This window comes from Balaenoptera ricei, chromosome 1 (genome assembly GCF_028023285.1).
Source record: "Balaenoptera ricei isolate mBalRic1 chromosome 1, mBalRic1.hap2, whole genome shotgun sequence".
In the NCBI taxonomy this organism is placed as follows: Eukaryota; Metazoa; Chordata; class Mammalia; order Artiodactyla; family Balaenopteridae; genus Balaenoptera; species Balaenoptera ricei.
This window is the reverse complement of record NC_082639.1, coordinates 108,148,652-108,171,575: the sequence shown is the minus strand read 5'-3', so window position 1 is coordinate 108,171,575 and position 22,924 is coordinate 108,148,652. Positions and strand designations below refer to the sequence as shown.

At 45.8% G+C, this 22,924-nt stretch overlaps 4 non-coding genes across 4 annotated transcripts; 1 reads left to right on the top strand and 3 right to left on the bottom strand.

Moving 5' to 3' along the window:
* Positions 1–9,442: 9,442 nt before the first annotated feature.
* LOC132354950 (U1 spliceosomal RNA) lies at positions 9,443–9,606 on the bottom strand. Its single transcript, XR_009499475.1, has one exon. It is a non-coding gene; the product is annotated as a U1 spliceosomal RNA (small nuclear RNA).
* Positions 9,607–14,412: 4,806 nt separating this feature from the next.
* On the bottom strand, positions 14,413–14,485 carry TRNAV-AAC (transfer RNA valine (anticodon AAC)). The gene has a single exon. It is a non-coding gene; the product is annotated as a tRNA-Val (tRNA).
* Positions 14,486–16,859: 2,374 nt separating this feature from the next.
* Positions 16,860–16,932, bottom strand: TRNAV-AAC (transfer RNA valine (anticodon AAC)). The gene has a single exon. It is a non-coding gene; the product is annotated as a tRNA-Val (tRNA).
* A 2,583-nt stretch (positions 16,933–19,515) lies between these two features.
* TRNAE-UUC (transfer RNA glutamic acid (anticodon UUC)) lies at positions 19,516–19,587 on the top strand. The gene has a single exon. It is a non-coding gene; the product is annotated as a tRNA-Glu (tRNA).
* Positions 19,588–22,924: the final 3,337 nt, after the last annotated feature.

The window sequence follows — 22,924 nt, the reverse complement described above, 5'->3', positions numbered from 1 at the left end:
TTCTTCCCTTTAGCCCCACCCTCTTTGGCCACTTGAAGAGGGCATGCCAGAGAAAAACGATTACATTCGATTCTGGGTAGATGCTAGAATCTTACTCTTCCATCTAATATAAAGCTCTTTTGCCCTTTGCCTTGTCTGATATTCTGATATCCAAATTATTCCTTTTTTATTCTTTTGTTTACAATTAGCTTGGCACAGGCCAAGCACTAACCCACGCACAATCACTCCAGAGCCCCAGAGCCTCTCTCCTCTCTTGGCATCTCTTTTAAGTCCCTAGAAAAGCCTAAGGATCAAAATGGGCAGCTTTCAGACTCTTGTGTCTTACAAGAGCTACACAAGAGTATAAGTGAAATTTTCACTCCAAGGTTTATTCCCTTCACCACATCACACCATATCCTTCCCCTCTCCTTTCTAGCTCTTGACTTATTTTCAACTCTGAAGATCCACTCAAGGTCTTTTTACTACCTTACATTCAAGCAAAACTTTATTCTTGATCATTGTATTCTCTACCCTTTTCAATTGCTCTGCTGGAGTTTTGCTACTTTGCAGACTAATCATTCTGCCTATCTAACTAAATTTATTTTCTCTTTTGTCTATCTGTGAGTGTGTGTGTGAGAGAGAGAGAGAGAGAGAGAAACTTTCCTTATTTGCTCCTCTCTCTCTCTTTCATTATTTAACACCCCTAGACTATAAACTATGCTAGGCACTGTGCTACCTCTTGAGAATATTTTATTTACATATACAACCTTAGTTTTCTGGGAAATATGAATCTTTTTCATATGAAAATACGTCTTCAGAAGACAGAGTCAAGTAAAATGTGATTTTGTTAGAACACAATTAATGCCAAAATAAAAGTTGACACATCACACATTCAATTCCGACAGTCAGGAAAGTCTTTCCAGAGGAAAAAAGCTTCTGAACTGAGACCTGAAGGATGAGAATGAATTTGAAGAACGAAGAGGGAGTTGTGAAAGACCATCCCCTGTAGAGAGAAGCAAGTCCCTGAGAGTGAGAGAGTTCCTGACAGGTCAAGTACTTCACTGCTGTTGGATTTGAGAATTGGCAAGAGATATTCTGATGATGAGGATGGGGGGAAGTAGAGTACATGTCATAGAGGTAATAAGACATTTTAGTGAAGGAATATGGGGACACTAGGTGGCTTTAGGCAACAGGCATGTCCAGATTTAGGCTGCGGAAGGGTCGCTCAGGATACAGTGCGGCAAATGGATTAGTGTAGACTAGACTGGCTGTAGGGAGGCCGGCTTTTTATCTGGCTGTATTAACGGATGGAATGTATTAATGTATTAATAGGTGGAAGAGTGTAGGCATAGAGTGGCAGTAAGCCAGTAGTGCACCCAATAAAGTTAAGCACTATCTGTTGATTATACTGGACATAAACTTCTGTGCCAGGAGGATGAGAGAGTATATCCAAAGAGGGTAGCAAGATCTGGTTTGGACAACAGGGTGGTTGGCGGTGAGGATAAACACACTAGGTAAGGGTAGGAACAGATTTGGGTGTTGTCTTGGTGATTGACTGAAACACTTGAGAGACAGTGCACACTACTCTTTGGGAGACACTGTGCCTGGGTCTGATCACAGAGTGTTGAGGCAGAGGGTGGTGTGTGATGCTGACAGGGAACCCACTGGTATGTTGAGTTTTAGCATTTGTGACTCTGAGACGCATAGGAGACATTGACTTGTGATTTAGGAATTGTGAGTTGAAAATGCAGGTTTGTAGTTTAGAAAGAGGTGTGGGAATACATGTAGATCTGGTTGATGTAGTTGGTAAATGAAAACGTGTTGGCCAGAGCTGGCATGTGTCTTGGGTGTTGGGCAGAGGGCAGATAGAGCCAAAGCTCTTCAAGGTCAAGGGGATGGTTGTTTTCCTTGTTGAGCTCAAGTTTACGATTCAGCCTCCACCTAGCTTGGCTTCTCAGCAAGAGGAGCATGACTGCACGTCTGCAGCTCCTATCTTTCAGAAAGTCATAATGATTCCTAAGTCCCAACATGTGGGGGAGCCCCCCCTCCAGGTTCCTTCCTTCAGTGTAATTTCCCCCAGGAAAAATTGGGAAAGAAATCTCTCCGTATTTCAATTTCATCAGAAGACCAATATGTTAATATTTCACCCATGGATACTTTTCTAAAAATAAGTCCCCTCCTTATGTAAGCAAGGCACCAAAGCCTATGCTTCATATGCATCTCAGAGTCACAAATGCTAAAACTCAGCACAACACCGAGTCCAATTTAGGAGATTAGATTCTCCCATATAATCAAACATTGATTGCAAACTTGATATTAATTACTCTTTTAATGATTATGGTATGTCACATATCCATCCAAATACTTTGAACACCTTAAAAAGTAGACACATATTATTGTTATAGTGGTTACAAGACTGACTCATTATTCATGTACAAAAAAACAGTTACAAAGAACTAACTCCGTTAATCAATGTGTTTCTTCATTATCTCTATTTTGATTCTGGCTCTTTACTAATTCCAGTCTAATTCTGCTTCTGTTTCTTATTTCTTCCCTGGATTAGAATTTTAGACCCAACAATTCTACTCCTGGGTATATATCTGAAAGAAACAAAAACACTAATTTGAAAAGATACATGCAACCCAATGTTCGTAGTAGCATTATTTACAATTGCCAAGGTATGGAAGCAACCTAATTGTTCATCAACAGATAATAAAGTAGATATATATAATACTACTCAACAAGCTAGTGAATATAACAATAAAGAAGCAGACTCACAGATATAAAGAACAAACTACTGGTTACCAGTGAGGGGGAAGGGGCAACGTAGGGGTTAGAGTGTGGAAGGTTCAAACTGTTGGGTGTACGATAGGCTCAAGGATGTATTGCACAAGCCGGGGAATATAACCAATATTTTGTAATAACTGTAAATGGAAAGTAACCTTTAAAATTGTATATTTAAAAGTCTCAAAAATAAATTAAAATTTTTTAATAAAAAAAGAATTTTACTTGCCTAACCTAGCAAGTTAGATAATTTTCTCAGATTCTCTAAGGTAAAAATTTGAGGTTGACAGTTGAAGGTTTAGGGTCATAATCAAGGGATCTGGATGAATCTCTGATTATTTTCTGCAGGGTTCTGTTCTATGGTTCAAAGTATTTGGATGGATATGTGACATATCATAATCATTAAAAGAGTGATTAATATTAAGTTTGCAATCAATGTTTGATTATATGGGGGAATCTAATCTCCTAAATTGGACTCCACGTTGTGCTGAGTTTTAGCATTTGTGACTCTGAGATGCATGTGGGGCATAGGCTTTGGTGCTTTGCTTACATAAGGAGCGGACTTATTTTTAGAAAAGTATCAATGGGTGAAATGATCAGAGTTGTGATGTGAGCTGACAAAACTGATATTTTGATATTTTCATTTGAACTGATATTTTGATATTTTCATTTGACTGTCCCCACTTCATGCTGTTGCCTGATTGCGAGTCTCTTTCGCAGGCCTTTGCTTCGGGTGCCTGTCAGTCTGTGAGCTCTGTCTTCCAAAGACAAAAGGGTAAGCCTATTTTGGAACTTTTTTGTTTCCCCGCCACCGGTTCTTCGGTCATTCTGGAGATGCTTTCTGGAGAGCTGTCAAAGACGTGGACAGAGAGAAGCATTGGTGGTTCACTGGTAGAATATTCGCTTCCCACGCGGGAGAGCCAGGCTCGATTCCCGGCCAATGCACAGTGCTTTTCTCTTTTTTTCCCTCCCTGACTTTTCATGCTTCCTCCTTGTTTGCGTGGTGCACAGTCAAGTCCGAAAATTCCGTGGTTCTGGCCACCAGGGGTAGGAAAATGAGAACTAAAATCCTCAAGGCGGTTCTGAGCAGAAGACTATAAAGAGTCGAGCTAAACTGGGGCTCTGCAGAGCCCTGTGGCCGTGAGGCGTTCGGGTACACAGAGTAGCCTTTGGCTCGCAGTGCAGCAGCCACCTTACTTGCAGTTTTTCTCCTGGAAGATCCTAGGAACCCAAAGAGCCATCAGGTCACTGATTCGCTCTCTGGACCTTGGGCTGACGGCTGGGCCACGTCTCACCAGGGAGCGAGGATCAAGAGAGGAAGGTCCCAGAAGGAGAGCATCTGTGGGGCCGGGCAAACACCTCAGTGTCCAGGGAGGCGCTAGCAGCCCAAGGAAGAGGAAGGTGTGTGAGGAGGAATCCGCGTGGACAGGAGGGGAGATGCGAAAAGAAGGCCTTACACAGAGGTGGGGAGAGGCCTCTCAAGTCTGTGCACCGGACACTGTGCTAAATTTAACATCGTTAGCCACCTCGGCCTCTGCATGTCCCAGGGGCCCGTCGGTGTTGCAGGAAGGATCCCGTGTACCTGGCAATGCATATCAAGAGGTGTTAGCCTGAAAATTTATATATATGTATATATATATTTTTTTTTTTTAAAGGGAAAATGAGCTACAGAATCTGAGATATGTTTATCCGGTTTTATTTTATAGCTCTTGGAGGTTCCTTCTAAAGGATTCCGACTTGAGGGTACTAGGGGTGTGGCTACCTTAAGAGAGACTAGGAGTGATTAATTTTCCCCCAAATCTGTGGAGGATTCCCCTACCTAACAGTAGTTTAAAATCAAAGATCACTGACATTTTGGGTAAAATCAAAGATCAGTGACATTTTGGGAGTTACCCCCCTTTCTGTTTTAAAGAAAAACATGATTTATTCATTTTCAAGAGTTTCCATATTCTGCGATGGTCTTTCCACATTTTTAGTATAAAACAATGGCAATTTCTCAATTCCTCCCACACTTTAACAGGTAATAACCTTCCACCTCATCCCCACTCCTATTTTCTTTTCCTTCTTCCTCTTCTTCTCCTCCTCCTCCTCTGCCCCTCCTCCACCCCCTTCTCCTCTTCTTCCGTATTCACCTCCTCCTCTGCCTCCCCCTCTCCCATCCCTACCCCTCTCCTTTTCCTCCTTCTCCTCCTTCTTCTTTTCCTCCTCCTCCATCTTCTTCTTCACCAATCTGAATGTTATCTTATTTGGGTTCCCTTTTAATGTCCCTTATTGGTAATGAATTTGAGCACCAATACATGTTTGTTAGCTACTTGGATTTTCTCATATAAGGGGTTCCCCCCCCAAGAACTTGTTGATTTCCCTATAGGTCTGTCTGTCTGTTTCTTCTTGTTTGGTAAGAATTCATTAAATATCTTCAGTACCAGTTAATTATGCTGACTGCAGATATATTCGCCCAAGTTGTGACCTGTCTTTTTACTCTTTATTCTGTGTTTTGATGAACAGAGATGCTTGATGTATTCAAATTGATCAGTCTCTTCATTAAGAATTAGTCTTTTTGTCTTATTTTAAAAATCCTTGCTTACCTTTGAGATCATGGAAATACCTTGCTACATAATACCAACTAAAATCATTTTAAGTTTCATTTCATTTTAGGTACTTAATCCACACTGAAATGATTTTGGTTACGGTAGGTAACCTCTAACCTTTGGTTAGGGGTAGGTATCATATTTCATTCCCTCGTCCCCTCCCCAGTGCATGTGATTGAACTGTATGCTACAATTGTTGAATATTTATAACATTTTTAATACCTTTGTTTCTTAAACCCTTAATTTAGCTCAGTTCCTCTGATTTTCAAATTTTATTATACCAGATAAACTCAATTCTCTTAATAATTCCAGTAATTTATCTTTCATATATGTAAATAGTTATAGTATTCATTTTTCATCTTTACTTTTTTTTTCAAGTGTATACATGTCGATCCCAAACTCCCAATCTATCCCTCCCCCCCCCACCCTTCCCCCTGGTAACCATAAGTTCATTCTCTAAGTCTATGAGTCTGTTTCTGTTTTGTAAATAAATTCATTTGTATCTTTTTTTTAAGATTCCGCATATAAGCAATATCATATGATATTTGTCTGACTTACTTCATTTAGTATGATGATCTCCAGGTCCATCCATGTTGCTGCAAATGGCATTATTTCATTCTTTTTAATAGCTGAGTAATATTCCATTGTACATACGTACCACATCTTTATCCATTCATCTGTTGATGGACACTTAGGTTGTTTCCATATTTTGGCAATTGTAAACAATGCTGCAATGAACATTGGGGTGCATGTATCCTTTCAAACCGTGTTTTTCTCCAGATGTATGCCCAGGAGTGGGATTGCTAGATGATATGGTAGCTCTATTTTTAGTTTTTTAAGGAACCTCCATACTGTTCTCCACAGTGGCTGTATCAATTTACATTCCCACCAACAGTGCAACAGGATTCCCTTTTCTCCACACCCTCTCCAGCACTTATTGTTTGTAGATTTTTTGATGATGGTCATTCTGGCTGGTGTGAGGTGATATCTCATTGCAGTTTTGATTTGCATTTCTCTAATAATTAGCAATGTTGAGCATCTTTTCATGTGCCTCTTGGCTATCTGTATGTCTTCTTTGGAGTAATGTTTATTTAGGTCTTCTGCCCATATTTTGATTGGGTTATTTGTTTTTTGGTCATCTTCACATCTTATACCGTTTCTTTCTTTTTCTTGCCTTTCCTCACTAGCTAAGATCTCCATCGCAGTGGTGAAAAGATGTGGTCAGAGTGAGGCCTATTTGTCTGATTCCTGATGGTTCCTGATTGGTAAGGGTTGGGGTAGGGGGGAAAGCCGGTATTTTATCAACAGCTATAATGTTTGCTGAAGGTTTTTTGTGTGTTTCTTTGTTTTTGTTTTGGAAACTACCCGTTAGCAGATTAGGTCTGTTCTCTTCTATACTATTATGCTTAAGTTTTAAAAACTGGTAAATCAATGGTGAATTTTTTCAAACACCTGTTCTGTATTTTAGTGATTATTATTTTCCTCCCTTACATTGTTAATGTGGTAAATTAGATAAATTTATTTTCTAACAAGAATCAACTATTTTCCAGGATAAAACCAATTTTGTCACGATATATACTTTTTTAATACATTCCTTGATAATTATTTTTTAATTACAGCTATATTCAGCAATAAAACCTATAATTTCTGTTTCTTACATTGCCTTTTTTTGGTTCCAGTCTAAACTCATAAAATAAGTTGGAGAAAATATGCCATCTTTTAATACTTTTGGAATTTATTTGCTCGGGAATCATTTCTTCTAATGAACGTTTTTGGTTCTGGAGCTCTCTTTGCAGGAAGATTTTTAAATTCTGATTTTAAAAAATGTAATGCTTGTAGGACTAGCTCATTTTTCCCCCTAAAATCCTTATTGGGATATGTTCAGTTCCTCTCAAATTTTTAATTTGTTGGCATATATGTGTTTATGAGATTCATTTATTGTTCCCATATGTCTACAGGTTCAGCAGCAACGACTTCCTTCTTCTCTCTTAACAGTTTTATCAGTTTTAGTAGTCTTTTCAAAGAGCCAACCATTTATACTTTTTCTTCTGTATATTTATTACTAATTTGAAAATTCCTGGTTTTATATGTAATTTCTGCTCCTATCTGCTTTTGTTGTTGTCATTATTCTTTTTGTAACTTTATGAGATGGAGATTTAGCTCTTCAGAAATCAGCCTTAAATTTTATATACATTTAAATCTGTGTATTGTCCTCTAAAGACTGGCTTAGCTGCACCTTCTGCATTTACGTAGTATTTTCAGTTTTGTTTGATACAGAATATTTTCTAATTTTCACATCTGCTTTGATACAAGGATTGGTAGAAGTGTTTCTAAAATTCCAAATACATGAGATATTGTTCTTATATTTTATAACCGAATTCTAGATACTAGTTGACTCTCTTAAAATGTTATTTGTAGACACCTCTACAGCCCTAGAATGAATATATTTTCCTCTGAATATGTTCTCCTCTAATAGGCTCTTGGGGTTCGTCACCAGCTGGGAAACAACACACCAAGTTGCTGTCTTATGGTTTCTCAGACTACCCAGGCTGTGGGTACTCAAGGCTAAATCTGCTAGAGGTCAAGTCTGTGGCCACGATTTCTCATGAACTTTTAAAACTTTCTTATTCTTTATACTGTTTGTGGCACCAAGGCTGCCTTGTCCAAAGAGCCCTGGGATTTGAAAGGACAGGACTAGATCGGATGACCCTTACCCCTGAGAGCTTAAGACTTTGGGGCCCCAGCTTAATGCAGTGAGGACCTCCTATATGACTTCTCAAGTTAGTCTGGGACTAAAACTTGACTTCCATATTTCCGGTACTCAAGGTCCCCTGGAACAGAATATGAAATAAGCTATCTTGGCACTCCAAACTCAGAGTGTAAGCAGCTTTGATGCCTCTGTTTTTATTTTTTGCACTGGCACCTGCAAATGTTAGTGACAAGCTTGGCATCTACCTTGGGTCTATCTTTTTTAAAGCTACTGATCAAGTTTAAAAAAAAAAACTCAGTTGAAACTGAAATAGATTGTATTCTCTTACTTTGAAAACTATACATTTATAATCACCCGAATGTATAGGATTTTAGAATTGCTATACTTTTTGGAGTGACACACCAGAAAAAGGAAGCATGGTGAGAACATCCATCACCACTTGCCTACTGGCCTGCTGGAACCAGATTGTGTTCTGCAACTCCAACACATCCATGCTATATCCACTAGCTCTCCCTAAAAAGTGGTCTCTTGATGTCACATTGCCCACAAGCCCTAGGTTTGAGTGCAAACAAACAAAGGTACATTTTGCCCTCAGTTTGACAATACGAGGAAGAATGATCCACAGTCTCTATACATGAGCTAAAAGACACTTGGGCAAGGGACTCTGGGATTCGTTACACATTTGACAACTCTATGGGGGAGGGAGGATATGGGCACCATGTGGGAATGTCCTCTTGGCTCCCCATGATCCTTGCCTAATGGAAGAAGGCACAGCCAGAAGAGTGCCAGAGTGGAGCCCATGGCAGAGCTCTTCTTCCTTGGCTCCAAGCACAAATTGGTTAGACAAGCATATGAACAATGAAAGCACTAACATTCCCCAAGATACAGTGATATACTTGTGTTGTTGTTGCCAACCATTTTATTAGGATGTTATTACCTAAGAACTGAAGAAAGGAGACAAAACAGAAGAGAGTGAGAAAAAATTCTCCATTTGAGCTAATCCAGGGTATTGTGCCAATTACCTAGAGTCCTTGAACTGAGAAAGTAACAAGCTAAGGCAATTGGCCCCAAGCGTTTGATTGTTGTAAAATTTTTGTTAAAGGTATTTAACACTGACAGGTTGGCTACAGGGTGGAAAAAAGGACAGTGGCTTTCCCACCACCCCCGCCATGTGGCCTTTCTCTTGCTGATGCCTGCCAGCAAGCCTGCAGACAGGAGGCCTGAAGCAAGTAGCAGGGCCCCTCCATACACTTTGGTCCCAGAATAGGAAAGCCAGGAAGATGTGGGCTGGAGCCCTGGGTGTGGGGCACCTCTCGCCCTGGGCCTGAGCCAGCGGAGTGAGGCACCACGGAAGAGAACTCCCCTGCCATACACAGAGAGATAGCGGAGAGCGCAAATACATACCCCTACTAGCACAAATTCCGAGGTCAAGTTTCCCACATTTGGGGAAATCCCTAAAGTCAGCACTTCCTGAGTGCAATGGACAAGCGTCGCGCTGGGAAAGCCACCATCGTGATCATGGCATCTTTCCTGCCAGGTAACTAGGGGCACATACCCCGCAGGCACAGTGAAGCCTCCCACCCCTCCAAGGTTCACTCAGGGTCGCCACCCTCCCTTCCACCCGCCCCACGCTGTTTTTCTAACTGCTTTCCTCAAAGGAATTCAAGCAAAGACCTCCCCTCCCACATCTCCTCCCCAATCTCCCCCCAACACACACACACACACACACACACACACACACACACACACACACACACACACACACAGGAGAACTCACTGCACAGCTCACAACACCGACCACCTTTCAGCAGCAGCTCCAAACAGACCAACCTGCAGCCATTGCGCTGTCTCAACTGACAGTTCTCTGCCCTTGCTTAACTGAGGAGTGCGTGGAGATGGCAAAGGCCTGGGAGGCCGGAAGGGGGCGCTGATGCCGTGCCAGTCATTGATCTGCACATGTCGCCGCTCCAAACACCCCGAGTCTGGGTCTCTGTCTCGGAGAGACGCCTCGGGAGGATCCACCTGCACAGCGACTGACCACCCGACCCTGTTTCCTTTTCCTGGGAAGGCTAAGCCAAGGTCGTCCTGGATCACAAAGGAAGATATCTTAATGACCAAAAGTTACGAGAAAATATTCTTGACATTTTTATTCATTAGGGAAATGCACATTAATACTATATGGAGATATCATTACACACCTTCCAGCATGGCTATATTTAAAAGAATTAGTACACCAAATGCTGACAAGAATGCAGAGAAATTCCAACCATAGTTACTGGTTTGAAACCATTCTAGAGTACTATTTGTCAGTTTCTGATAAAGTTAATCTTGTTCCTACTCCATGACCCAGCAGTCGCAGTACTTCTATGAATGCACAAGTATACAAAAAGATTGGTATAGAATATTCATCAAAACACCAGGAATATTCAACAAATAACAACAGATAACACCAAAATTACTTCAATAATACCAAAATTAAGAAGTGATATACACGATAATATAGTTATGTTTAATGAACATATTGTTGTATTTAAAAAGCCAGATACAAAAAAATACATTCATTCATTTGAATTTCAATAGCAGGCAATAGTTATTTCAGCAATAGACCTCAAAATAGTAATCAACTAAGAGAGAAAGTAGGAATTGCCTGGAAAGAGGCTCAGGGGACATTTCTGGGATGATGGCAATATTCTATAACTTGATCTGGGTAACAGTTACATTTGCTAAAATTCAAAAAACTGTGCCATAAAGATTTGTGCTTTTAACTCTATGTGAACTGTAGCTCAATGATTTACTGTTCCCATAAAAATTAGTAGATGATGGATGGAGACAAGCTGGTGTAGATGATGACAACTAGTTTGCATTTTATTGTAAACTCATTAAAACCTCGTTTTCGTTTAGAAAAAACCCAACACTGATACTTGAACTATCTTTACCAGAAAAATGGTAATGACAGCACTATTTAATTAGCGGAACGTACAGACAAGCCTCCTTGAGAGGCTGTATTTCACCCTTAGAGACATTATCTGGTCAGTAGTGAGACAAGGCCACCCGCAGGTTTGTGCACCGTGGGATTTACTCCTCTTCTGATCGCATCGCGCTGTGTGGCCGGCGGTATACTCCACTCTCTGACCGCTTCTTAAGGGGCGTAGCTGGTGCTGGCATTAAAAGCAAACCGAGCAGAAACTAACACACCATTGTAAAGCAATTATACTCCAATAAAGATGTTAAAAAAAAAAAAAAAAAAAAAGCAAACCGAGAGACCAGTCACAGACACCACCCTGCTATAGCTCGGATTTGAGCCGAGATTACGGCGGCCACCACAGAGTATTAACCACCATACGGTCATGATGCGCCACAGGCCGGCTGGCAGTCATTGCACTTCCCGTCATTTTTTGAAGGTAAATATATTCACACTGCTTTTGCTGTTTTATTCTTGGACACCTACAGATGTTCGTGCTTTTCTTTCTTTCATGCTCTTCTCCGATTCTCCCTCCCCATTCTGCTACTTAATAAAAGCAATTTATATCTCTCCGGATCTGGCCCGAGAGCCTCCTCACAGGCTTCCTGGGAGGTGTCCTTGTCTCATCCATGCCTCTGCTTGCTTTCGCTCCTTTTCACGTTTCCTCTTTTGACCTGATCTTTTTCCCGACGCAGCCATACCGAGCACACCTACTAAACCTGCGGGGCAGATGGTCGGGTGAAGGCGGAGCAAACGGGGAGCCGTCACGGAGCCCACCCGGCATTCAGCTCCCCTTGGGCCCCACTCGGCTCAGGCCTAGGGGCTCGTGGCCCCGGGCGTCTCCGAGGCGCTGGCATCTGCGGCGGGTGTGGAGCAAGGCGCGGCAGGGACGCTCGGCTGCCCTTCTGCCTTCGGAATCGCCCGACGCACGGCTTTCCCACAGGTTTCTCCGGTTTTCCCGGGCTCTTTTGAGCAGGTACGACTGCACTACTAAAGGCGGGTGCCTCGGCATAGAGTGGAAGGCGTGCTTGCTCTTGCTCGGGATGAGGTGAGGGAGGAGAGAGAGAAAGCGCTCTATAGCTGTCTCTGTGGCGCAACCGGTTAGTGCGTTTGGCTTTTAGCCGAAGGGTTGGTAGTTCAAATCTACTCCACCATGCATGTTTCTGCCACCTGTAATACAGAGTTTTCGGGGTCCTCCCTTTTTCTACACACCCTCTCCCTCAAAGGCCAAGACAGGCTCCTCCACTACTATGTTCCTGTACTCTGTATTTTGTGCACAACAGGAGGATCTAACTAAGGCCAGATCATCGTCGATCCTCCCAGAGGAGCTCAGGAGGAAAACAGGTCACTGGGAATTGAGGAATCCTCAAGAGTAGACTCATCACTACCCTGTGAATTCCTGTAATCAATGAAGTTTCTTCCATTGTCTGCATAGTATTTATTTACCCCTTTGCATATACTTTGAAATTAATTTGGTTCTATGCTTTTATTATTACAAGTAATGCTGCAGTCATCATTCTTGCACACATGTCCATAGGGTAGAAAGCCAGAAGAGCAATTGCTCTATCATAGATTATACATAGTTTTGTATATGATTCCATTTTCTTGCCTTTGTTGACATACTAGCTATAACTCTTGTTATTTCAGCAATTGCTTTAGGCTTTAGAGCAGACATCTGTAACTTAACCACAGTCTGCCTTCAAGTGAAGTCATAGCAGTTCACATTTCTCCCCTGCCTGCCTTTATGCTTTTGTTGCCATGCATTTTACTTTGCATATGTTATAAACCCAAGGTTTATAACCATCCAAATAATAACAATCCAAGGTTATTACTTTTCTTTAAACTGTCCCATGTTTCCACCAGCCCTGGGACTGGCTAGACCCTGGCCCTGCCCATAGCAGGCCAACACAAGTATCAGGACACCCAGAACCCCCACAGTCAGCTGTGTCGGGAACCAGCCCCACCCACCAGCACTCTGACACCAGCTCTGGGACTCCTGGGCCTTGCAGCCAAACCCCAGGACCCCGCTCTGCCCACCAGTGGGCCAGCACTAGCACTAGCCCTAGCACCTGGCTTCACCCACCAGTGAGCCAGCACTAGCCCCCGCCTCCCCCCACCACGGGGGTTTCACAGCCAGTTGCCCCTTGACCCGGCAGTGACAACTAGCGGCTGCAGATTCCAAACGAGGCAGGGCCTGACAACCGAAGAGACGGGGACCAACTAGTCCTACCAGGCCATGCACTGCAGTCAGCCAGGCACAACAGAAGGACCCATGCAGCCCACATACAGGGCACCCCTAGAGCATATAGATCTGGTGATGAGAGGGCAGTGGGCTGCTGGTACCCACAGGAAGTCCCCTACAAATGGCCACTGCTCCAAGACCAGGAAATGTAACCAACCTACCAGACACATAGAAATAAAGAAAAATACATTAGGCAAAATGAGGTGACAGAAGAATATGTTCCAAATGAAGAAACAAGATAAAACCCCAGAATAACTAAGTAAAGTGGAGATAGGCAGTCTACCCCAGTAAAAGTTAGATTTTAGAGATGCAGAGAGCAGAAAAAAGGCGATTCCCAGAGCCCAGGTCTGAACGCAGCTCATCACCCTTCACCACTCCCCGCCTGGGCGACGCTTTGGGCTCTGAGGCCAAGCCACAAGGAAGGTATTAGGCTGGGTTCCATCCTACTCTAGCTTTAGCGCTGTGTGCAGCAGAGCCAAAGTCATGCTCTCTTTCTGAACCTCACTTTCCTTATGACTCAGGGGCAGACTTGGTTCTCAGCAGGTGATGATGAGTGGATCCGTCTACTTCCTGATCTCTGACCTGGCGCCGGGGGCTCTCCTGATAACTGCACAGTTACCGGCTCCTTTTCCTCCCGACCAGCTCAATTCGTGGAGCCTGAAATTCTTCATCTTCGTGTCTGGCTCGAGCCCCTGGTGCAGAGTTGAATTCATCCTCTTTTTTTCTGTCACGCAAATCAAATTGTTTCACAAGTGTGCTGGGGTGAGGGAAAGCCAAGGTTGCTTCACAGGGATGCATTTCTTGGTTTTCAGAGACAATACGTGTCAGCGTGTAGAGGAGATTTAGGCGCCAGATGAGAAGGTGAAGGGATTTCCAGATTTAAAGATAACCTGAAGTCGGCCTTCTCCTGTGCCTTCCTTGGAATGTCTGTGGCCTGGTCTCCAAAGTGCCTCAGAGCAGAGAAAGGAGGGCTGTTTCCTAGTGCTGAGGAGGCTTCAGGTGGTAACGGAACTCCTCCTGGGTTTGGGGAGAGAGAAACGCAGCTACGCATTCTGCCACAACCCATCCCACTCGCCCCCTTTCTGGTTTTTAAACGTGAATGTAAGTTTCAGGGAAAAAAAAAAAACAAAGAGAAGTAACTCTTATTTGTTTCCGCCCGGTTTCGAACCGAGGACCTTTCGCGTGTTAGGCGAACGTGATAACCACTACACTACGGAAACCGTGAGAGAAAAACAGCCTACAGAAACATCCAAGAAATGTATTATGTCTTGCCATGACTGGCTCACCAAAAAATTTTAAAGGGAAAGGATCCTGAGAGCACCTGCGATCTCTCAGGCAAGTACACTGCAGCTCCCGAGAGGTGTTAGCTTAGGGTTCCTCACCTCCCGCGAAGCAAGGTCCCTGGGGCCCCCACAGTCTAGCTTCGGGCTCCCACATCCAACGCAGGGTCTCCAGTTCCTCAGCCTAGCGCCGGAGTTCAGGGATCCCCCCGGTGACTCCCCAGCTCCCTGAAGCCGCAGGAGCAGGGGGTTAGGTGCGTCTAGGCCTCAGGCGACCCGCCTCACAGCAGCGTGGACACCGCCCCTCTTGGCTGTAGACCCGAGCCTTGGTGGCCCTTTTCACGGAGCTGGCGGTCAGTGCGCTCGGCTCTCGGAAATGAGCGGTGCTTCGAATCCACCCAGGACCCATAGGAGTCGCCCTCCCCTCCCCCTTCCTCCCTCACCCTGCCCCCTCCCTCCCCTCCCTCCCCACCTCCCCTCCCTCCCCTCTGCTCTGGTGCGCCTGACCCTCGCGCTCCTTCTTCGCAAGCCCTTTCGCAGCAGCGCTTCTCCAGCGTTGTCCCCGGGCAAAGGGGCTTCCTCAGGTTCCTGCCTGCCGCTGTGGCTTATTCTAGTCGTCTAGTTGAAGTCCAGTACTTTAATCACACTTTCACGTTTAGCAGGAACCGTAGCAAAGGCTGACGTCTCAGGTCATTTGGCTGTCAGAAAAACATCGAACATCAACTCAGGGGAGAGCCGAATAAAACACCACCTGAAGCTGCTCTACAGCCTGAAGAGAACAGATTCCAGGTTTCTGAAGTGGCAAGAGGGGCCTTCTCACGAAGACAAAGCTTCCTCTTGTCCTTGGAGGACAGGTCCCACAGAAGCTGGTTTTGAAGGAGATGCCAAAGGAAAGGAGCAACAGTGGCCCAACCAGTGATTTTGAGTTGAGATGTCTGTAAGTTACTCTCAAATGGTGTAGCAAGTCATGCATATGGAGAGAGAGTGAGAAAGCAAGCGTGGGAAAATGTTAACTGTGAGATTAGGTACAGAGTAGACAATGTTAGTGTTTCAAAATTTTTGTATATTTAAAAGGTTTTATGTTTTTGTTTTCTTAATGAGTTTTTCGAAGTTAAGTCCCAGGTGCTCTTTGGATGAAAACTCCATATGTGAGACACTAGGTGTCTGAAATAAAGGAAGAAAAGAGTGGAGGGCAGAAGCCCTGGTGGTTCATCACATTTCCCCTCCCCCACATGAAGGGTGCCTGGCAATAGGAACCCTGAGGAGGGTCTTGCATCGCCCTTCTGGCAAACTCCCTCTGTTCGGGAAGAGGAAGATTTAGCACAACTTAGAGCTTTCCTGACCTGGAATCGAATCCAGGCCGCAGCAGTAAAACGCCAAATTGTAGCTACCAGGCAACCAGACATAACAAACCTCCATAATTTGGCTTCTCCAGTTGAAAACTGTAAGAGTAAGGTTAGATTTTTGAGAATGGCAGAGCAGAAAAGGAGGCGATTCCCAGCGGCCCAGGGCTGAAGGCAGCTGTGCCAGGCTCCCAGCCCTTGCCCCGCTGCTCATCACCTTTCACCTCTCCTGCCCTGGGCGACGCTTTGGGCTCTGAGGCCAGGCCGAAGGGTAACAGGCTGGGTTCCATCCTGGTCTAGCTTTAGCGCTGTGTGCGGCAGAGCCAAGGTCACGCTCTCTTTCTGAACCTCGGTTTCCTTATGAGTCAGGTGCTGACTCGGCTCTCAGCGGCTGATGAGCGATTCCGTCTACTTCCTGATCTCTGACCTCACTACAGGGGCTCTCCTGATAATGGCACGTGTAACGACTCCTTTACGTGCCCCTGCCAGCTGCAGTTCTGGAGCCTGAAATTCGTCTACGTGTCTTTGGGTCGAGCACCCGGTGCGGAGTTGGCTTGGTCTCTTTTGTTCCGTCACGGAAATCAACGTGTTCCGCAAGTGTGCTGAGGTGGGGTAAGCAAGTGAGCTTCACAGGGATAAACTTCTTGTTTTCAGAGACAAAATACGTGTCAGCGTGTAGAGGAGATTTAGGCGCCACATGAGAAGGTGAGGGGATTTCCGAATGTAAAGATAACCTTAAGTTGGCTTTGTCCTGTGCCCGTCTTGGTCTGTCTGTGGCCTTGTCTTAAAGTGACACAGAGCAGACAAAGGAGGGATGGTTCCTAGTGCTGAGTAGGCTTTCAGGCAATAAGGGAACTCCTCCTGTATTTCGGGGGGATAAAAATACAGCTGCACGCGCTACCTCCATCCATCCCACTCGCCCCGTTTTTTGGTTTTTAAACGTGAATGTTAGTTTCCGAAAAAAATCCACTTGTTTCCGCCTGGTTTCGAACCAGGGACCTTTCGCGTGTTAGGCGAACGTGATAACCACTACACTACGGAAACAGCTCCCTTTCCCTTTCTTAAAGACACATCCAAGAACTGTATCTCTTGCCACGACTGGGCACAAATATTTTCGAAAGGAAAGGACCCTGGGAGCACAGGCAAGCCCTCAGGTAAGGAGGCTGCAGCTCCCGAGAGACCCTGGCTTAGGGTTCCTCGCCTCCCCCGAAGCGAGCTCCCTGGGGCCCCCCCAGCTTGACTTCCCGATCCCGCATCCAACACACAGCTATGCACCGAGTGCAGGGGTCGCCCCCGCTGAATCTCCAGCTCCCGGAAGCCGCAGGAGCCGGGGGTTAGGTGAGCCTGAGCCCCATGCGACCTCGCATCTCAGCAGCGTGGACACCGCCCCTCCAAGGCTGCGGACCCGCGCCTCGGTGGCCCTTTTCACGGCGCAGGCGGTCAGTGCTCTGGGCTCTCGGAAATGATCGATGCTTCGAATTCACCCAGGAACCATAGGACCCGCCCTTCCCTCCCTCCACCCCTCCCTCCCTCCCCTCTCTCCCCTTCCTCCCCTCCTTCCCCTCTGCTCTGTTGCGCCTGGCCTGCGCGCTCCTTCCTCGCAAGCCCTTTCGTAGCAGCCCTTCTCCGGCGTCTCCCGGCAAAGAGGCTTCCTCAGGTTCCTGCCGCTGTGGCTTATTCTAGTCGTCTAGTTGAAGTCCAGTACTTTAATCACACTTTCACGTTTAGCAGGAACCGTAGCAAAGGCTGACGTCTCAGGTCATTTGGCTGTTGGAAAAACATCGAACATCAAGGCAGGCCGAGCCGCGCTTCCCGGCCTGTATTGACTTCGTTGGAAGACCAGGCCCAGCAGAAAGCCGCGAAGGACGCAGGCGCGGTCCACGCCGATCTCACGGTTGTGCATTCCTCCCTCATCGTACTTGGCATTCTTCTTGAGGAACAGTTTTGTTTTACCTTTTACAATGTCTGAAACGTCTTTTATTTGCCTTTTGTAATTTTCCACTTCAACAGGTCATGGAGAGCGATTTTTAACCTAGGAAGACAAAGAGGTTTTAACCTAGGAAGACAAAGCGGTTTTTCCAGAAAGCCGGTGTCTGGAGGGGGTTTCGTGTTCACCTCACAGCACACGGCCAGCAGGCAGAAGACTTTCTTTTTGCTGAAAGACTTTAATGCAATGTTGTCTGTCTGTGTGTCTGTGTCTCCCTGTCTGGTTTCCTTTAAAAGTAAAGCTTTACAAGTTTGGGGAAGCATGTGCCATTTTCTCCAGCGGTTGCTTTTCTTCTTTCTTAGTGTGGCGGTTACCGCGTTTCCTTCACACATGAGGTTCAAGTGCTCCGACCCCGAGGAAGGCGCGGGCAGCGTGCGCACTGACCCCCAAGCCGTGGGGCTCTGCCTTGTTCCGTGTCGATTCCAAGTGCCGTCGAGGGTGCGACCGGACTGCAGCATCCTCGCCAGCGCTGGAGGGCTGAGTCCCCAAAGAGGCGGACTTGAAAATAGCTTTAGATCAGGACATTTCATGAGATTTCCCCCCTTTTCCCTCCCCTCCAGGTTCCAGTTTTCACCTCCCACGCGGAGCCAGAGGAACGGAATCGCCGTCTTTCGGTCGCGTCCGGCGCGCTGCCGTCCCACGTGGACAGGACGAGGGGGCGGTCGTCCTTTCCCCGACAGGGGCGGAGGGACAGCGGGCCCCCGAGGGACCACAAACACACGCCCTCGCCGCTGGGGCCCCCAAACCCGATCAGGCGGCCGCTGGAGCCTCCCTGCAGCCGCAAGGGAAGGCGCGGGGCTCCAGAGCCGGCGACAGGAGCGCGCTGAGGGCACCCGGCCCCGCCCCTGGCCTCGAGGACGGGTCCGGAAGAGGGACGCAGCCCAGGAAAAAGCGCAAGGGTCGCCCAACGCCCCCATCCGAGGTTCAGGGTGAGGGAGCCGAGCGTTACACTGATTTCCCCGCCTTTATCAGGAGAGTCGTTTGCCCAAGTCCAGAGTCGCGAAAAGGAGGGACTGTGTAGGCCAAAGTCCACCTGACCGAGAAGCAAACACGAAGTCCTAACTAATTGCATGTGGGGTCTGAGGAAAACGCTGCGTCACAGACAAGGTCGGAGCCTTAGGACCTGGAGTTGGCGTCATCTAAGGCGGGAGAACGGCAGGCGCCGCAGGTAGTGAGGGGAAGACCCGGAATCCAGGTCTGGGCGCGCAGCCTTGTTTGAAAGCGTTTTCCGTCCAGCCGTCCCCCATCCTGCATCTGCCGGGAGTCTTTTATGGTGTTGGGGATCCCGGGGTCTCATCCCGCGCGCCTCCCCTCCTGTCTCTACAGCCCCTGCCCCGGCGGCCTGCTCTCCACACGCGGTCGCCTGGCAAAGGCGCGGCTCCAGGGCAGTTCTGAGGTGCGGCCCAGATGGGGCAACTCGCTCGGGACTTGCGGCCCCGGCGGGCCTCGCGGGCGCGTCCACTGTCCCGCAGAGCGCTTGGCCTTTCGTGTGGGGCTCCTCTTTTGGAGAAAGCAGGGAGGGAACGTTTTTCGGGTACAGTTCCTTGGAGGGAGGTGCGGCACTCGGAACGGGAGGGCGGGAGATAGCAGACACTCATTGTAGGCTTCCTACCATCACTTACAAGAAGTTCGTGCTCAGGTCCCTGGTGGTCTAGTGGCTAGGATTCGGCGCTTTCACCGCCGCGGCCCGGGTTCGATTCCCGGTCAGGGAAGTTTAAGTTTTGTTGTTTTTCTCCCTTCTTCCCCTTTGTGGCATCTCCGCACCCAGCAATCTTCACTTCCTCCTCACAAGTGTTATGTGCCCCAAGGTGCAGATGCAGTAGATCTCTGCACTGAATCCATAAGCCAGTGAGGTCGGGCCCCAGGTCCAAGGCTTCTCCCAGGCTGGGAGAGGGGAGGTGTGATGAGCAGCCTGGGCAGCCCCTCGCCTCCACACCTTCCTTCATTTCAGATACCTACAGTCTCACTTTCAGTGTCCATGTAGAGAACTTGGGACCTGAGTACGAATTACTCCTTTAAAAATCCAAAAACCAAAAAAACAAAACTTTGACACCTACGAAAATTTGCAAGAATAGTAACAGCATGTATTCTTCACCAAAACGCACATTTCCCCACATTTGCTGTCTCAATCTCTCTCCATGTACCTAATTTGCTACACCGTTTGAGAGTAACTTGCAGACATCTCAACTCAAGATCACTGGGCTGCTATTTCTCCCTTCATTGGCGTGTCCCTCAAAACCAGCTTCTGTGGTATCTGTGCTCTAAGGCCAGGGTAAGATTTTGTCCTGGCGAGGAGGCCCCTCTTGTCCTGTTATCTGCGGGCTACAAGAAGCTTCAGGTGGAAATTTATTCCGCTCTTCCTGATAGTGCAGGCCAGGCACGCCTTGAGCTTGTAGGAGGAACATGACTATGCTGGTATTCCCCCCAGGACCTGCTGCCCTCTGGACTCTGCTTGGTTGCTTTGGGGGGCTGTGGGGTCTTGAGTCCAACTGCCCAGTGGAACCTCCTACCTTGGGAGAGACCCTTCAGGGAAGTGCAGCTGCCCCCTTGCTTCTTGCCTGGCTTTCTGTCCTGCAAGGATTTTTGTTTGTTTGTTTATAACAATTTACTTTACTCACTTCCCCTCTCTCCTCCTCCTTCCCCTCTGGTAACCATTACTCTGTTCTCTGTACCTATGTGTTTCTTTTTGTATGGTTTGTTCATTCATTTAAATTTTTATTTTAATTCCACATATGGGTAAAATCACACGGTATTTGTCTTTATTTACCTGACTTATTTCATTTAGCATAATACCCTGAAGTCCATCCATGTTGTAGCAAATGGCAAGATTTCTTTTTTTTTTTTTTTAAAGCTGAATAGTACTCCATTGTGTATGTATGCCACATCTTCTTTATGCATTCACCTGTTGATGGACACTTGGGTTGTTTCCATATCTTGGCTATTGTAAATTATGCTTTGATGTATGTATGGGTGTATATATCTATTCCAATGACTGGTTTTGTATTTTCTGGATAAATACCTAGAAGTGGAATAGCTGGATCATATGGCAGTCTTATTCTTACTTTTTTGCACAATTTCCATACTGTTTTCCATAGTGGCTGCACCAGTTTACATTCCTACCAACACTGTAAAGGGTTCTGACTCAACAAAAAGGTGAAGAATCTTTCTGTGGTGGGAGGATGAGGGGAGCAGGTGGAAAATTATCAAAAGTAGGGGATAATTCTCAAGAGATTTCCAGAATTGTCTGTATCACTGCTGTCAGGTAGGTGGCTGCCTTGTAATAATGGTGCTTAGTCTGTTTTTTAAAAAATAAGATAACGTCATTAAATTTTATTTAAATATTTCGGGAATGTCTTTTTGAGAATCTGGCAATTAGTAAGACAAGTTTCTGGCAGTATACAACATTGTTCTACTCTAAATCACCCTGGAACTGTTAAGTGACTTTCATATATTTAGATTATTTAACATTTAATTACTGAATCCATGGTTTAACAACCCAGGTAACAATGGTGCTTGGTCTTAAATGGTCCTGGCTCCAGTCTGAGGTATCCTGATTTGTGGTTCATATTCAACTGTGCCTCTCCCCAACATGGGGTAGTAACCAAGCTTCTATATCCAGGATCCCAGAGGAATCCAAGGACACGCTTGATTTTTTTCCCTTGTCTTTCCATAGACACCCTTGAGAAAAAGGATACATGAAAGTCTTTTACAAAAGCAGTTCCTGCCTGCTTTCCATCTGAGATACTTTCCTGTAAGAAGAACCAACCAAGGGAACAAACTTTAGTTGTCTTAAGGAAGCTTCTCTGTCTTTTATGCTTTCCTTAATCCTGAGTAAAATATCTCACTTGATGACCTGTAGGTCAGCATAAATAAACAAATACACACATATGAAAGTAAATAAAAGACAGGGAACTAGATGACACAGGTATTGGGAAGACAGAAACGCAGTTGTTTCCTTAGAAAACATCATTATCTACATCAAAACAAAGAATCTAAAGTTGAAAGAAGAGAAAGTAGAGTCAGCATAGTAGTCTGTGTTTCCTGGACCTTGGCCCTGCACTAGGTGGCGGCCCAGTGATGTGAATAGTTGACACTTGGCTTCATGGCTGGTCTTCTGTCCAATTCAAACATGTAATCAAGGGCTGACTTGGAACAGATATTCACCATTTTAAAGCAGCCAAATGCCCTGAGACCTTCAGCCTTGGCTAGGAAACTGTTTAAAACATGAAGGCCTGGTTAAAGTATTAGACTTGAAATTTGATCAAATAGAACAAAGTGACAAGAGCCAGAGAGATCTCCTATTTCTGAGGGAAAGGCAAGAAAGAGGCCCTGGAATTTGAGAGGAATGACCTGGCAGAGGAATGTAATGAAGAGGAAGGAAAAGGTGGGGGAGGGGAGGAGTCCCACAGTTCTTGGCTTGCAAGGAGCTGTCTCATGCCTCTGATCTGTGCACGTCCCCTAGCTCCTGCAGCTTCCAGGAGCTCCAAGGTCCAAGCGGTGAAAACTTTCAGTTGGTGTTCTGTTCTCAAATCAGGAGTCCTGACTGAGATGTGGGATTCTGAATCCAGGATGTGAAAATCCTGGGCCCTTTCTTCCAATGAAAGGCAATACAGCCCCGAAGCAGGAGCCTATGGAGTGCTGAGCTGTCATGGAGATATTGCTCCTGGTATAGAATGCAGTTGAATTTTGGACATCACATGCCCTAAATTTGGACACAGCAGGCAGCACTGAATTCAGGAAGGAGTGGGGACACTACAGTGGAGAGGTTGCCTCAATGTGAAAAATGTTCATTCAAAAACTGGGTAGAATCACCTTTTTTTTTTTTTTTTTTAAAGACAATGTACTCTTTTCAGAAAGGTCATGTTTGAAATACAAGAAATATAAGAGACATCTTGCGTCCTTGGACTCCAGAGGAACTCTAGAGATAGATCTAAGCTCACTGAGCTAAGCAAGAACTGGAAACAAGTTTGGAGCACACCAAGCCTGCCTTCCAAGGATACACAGTTACAAAGAACCAAATTCTGGCAACATAAGAAAACTACTTTGAGG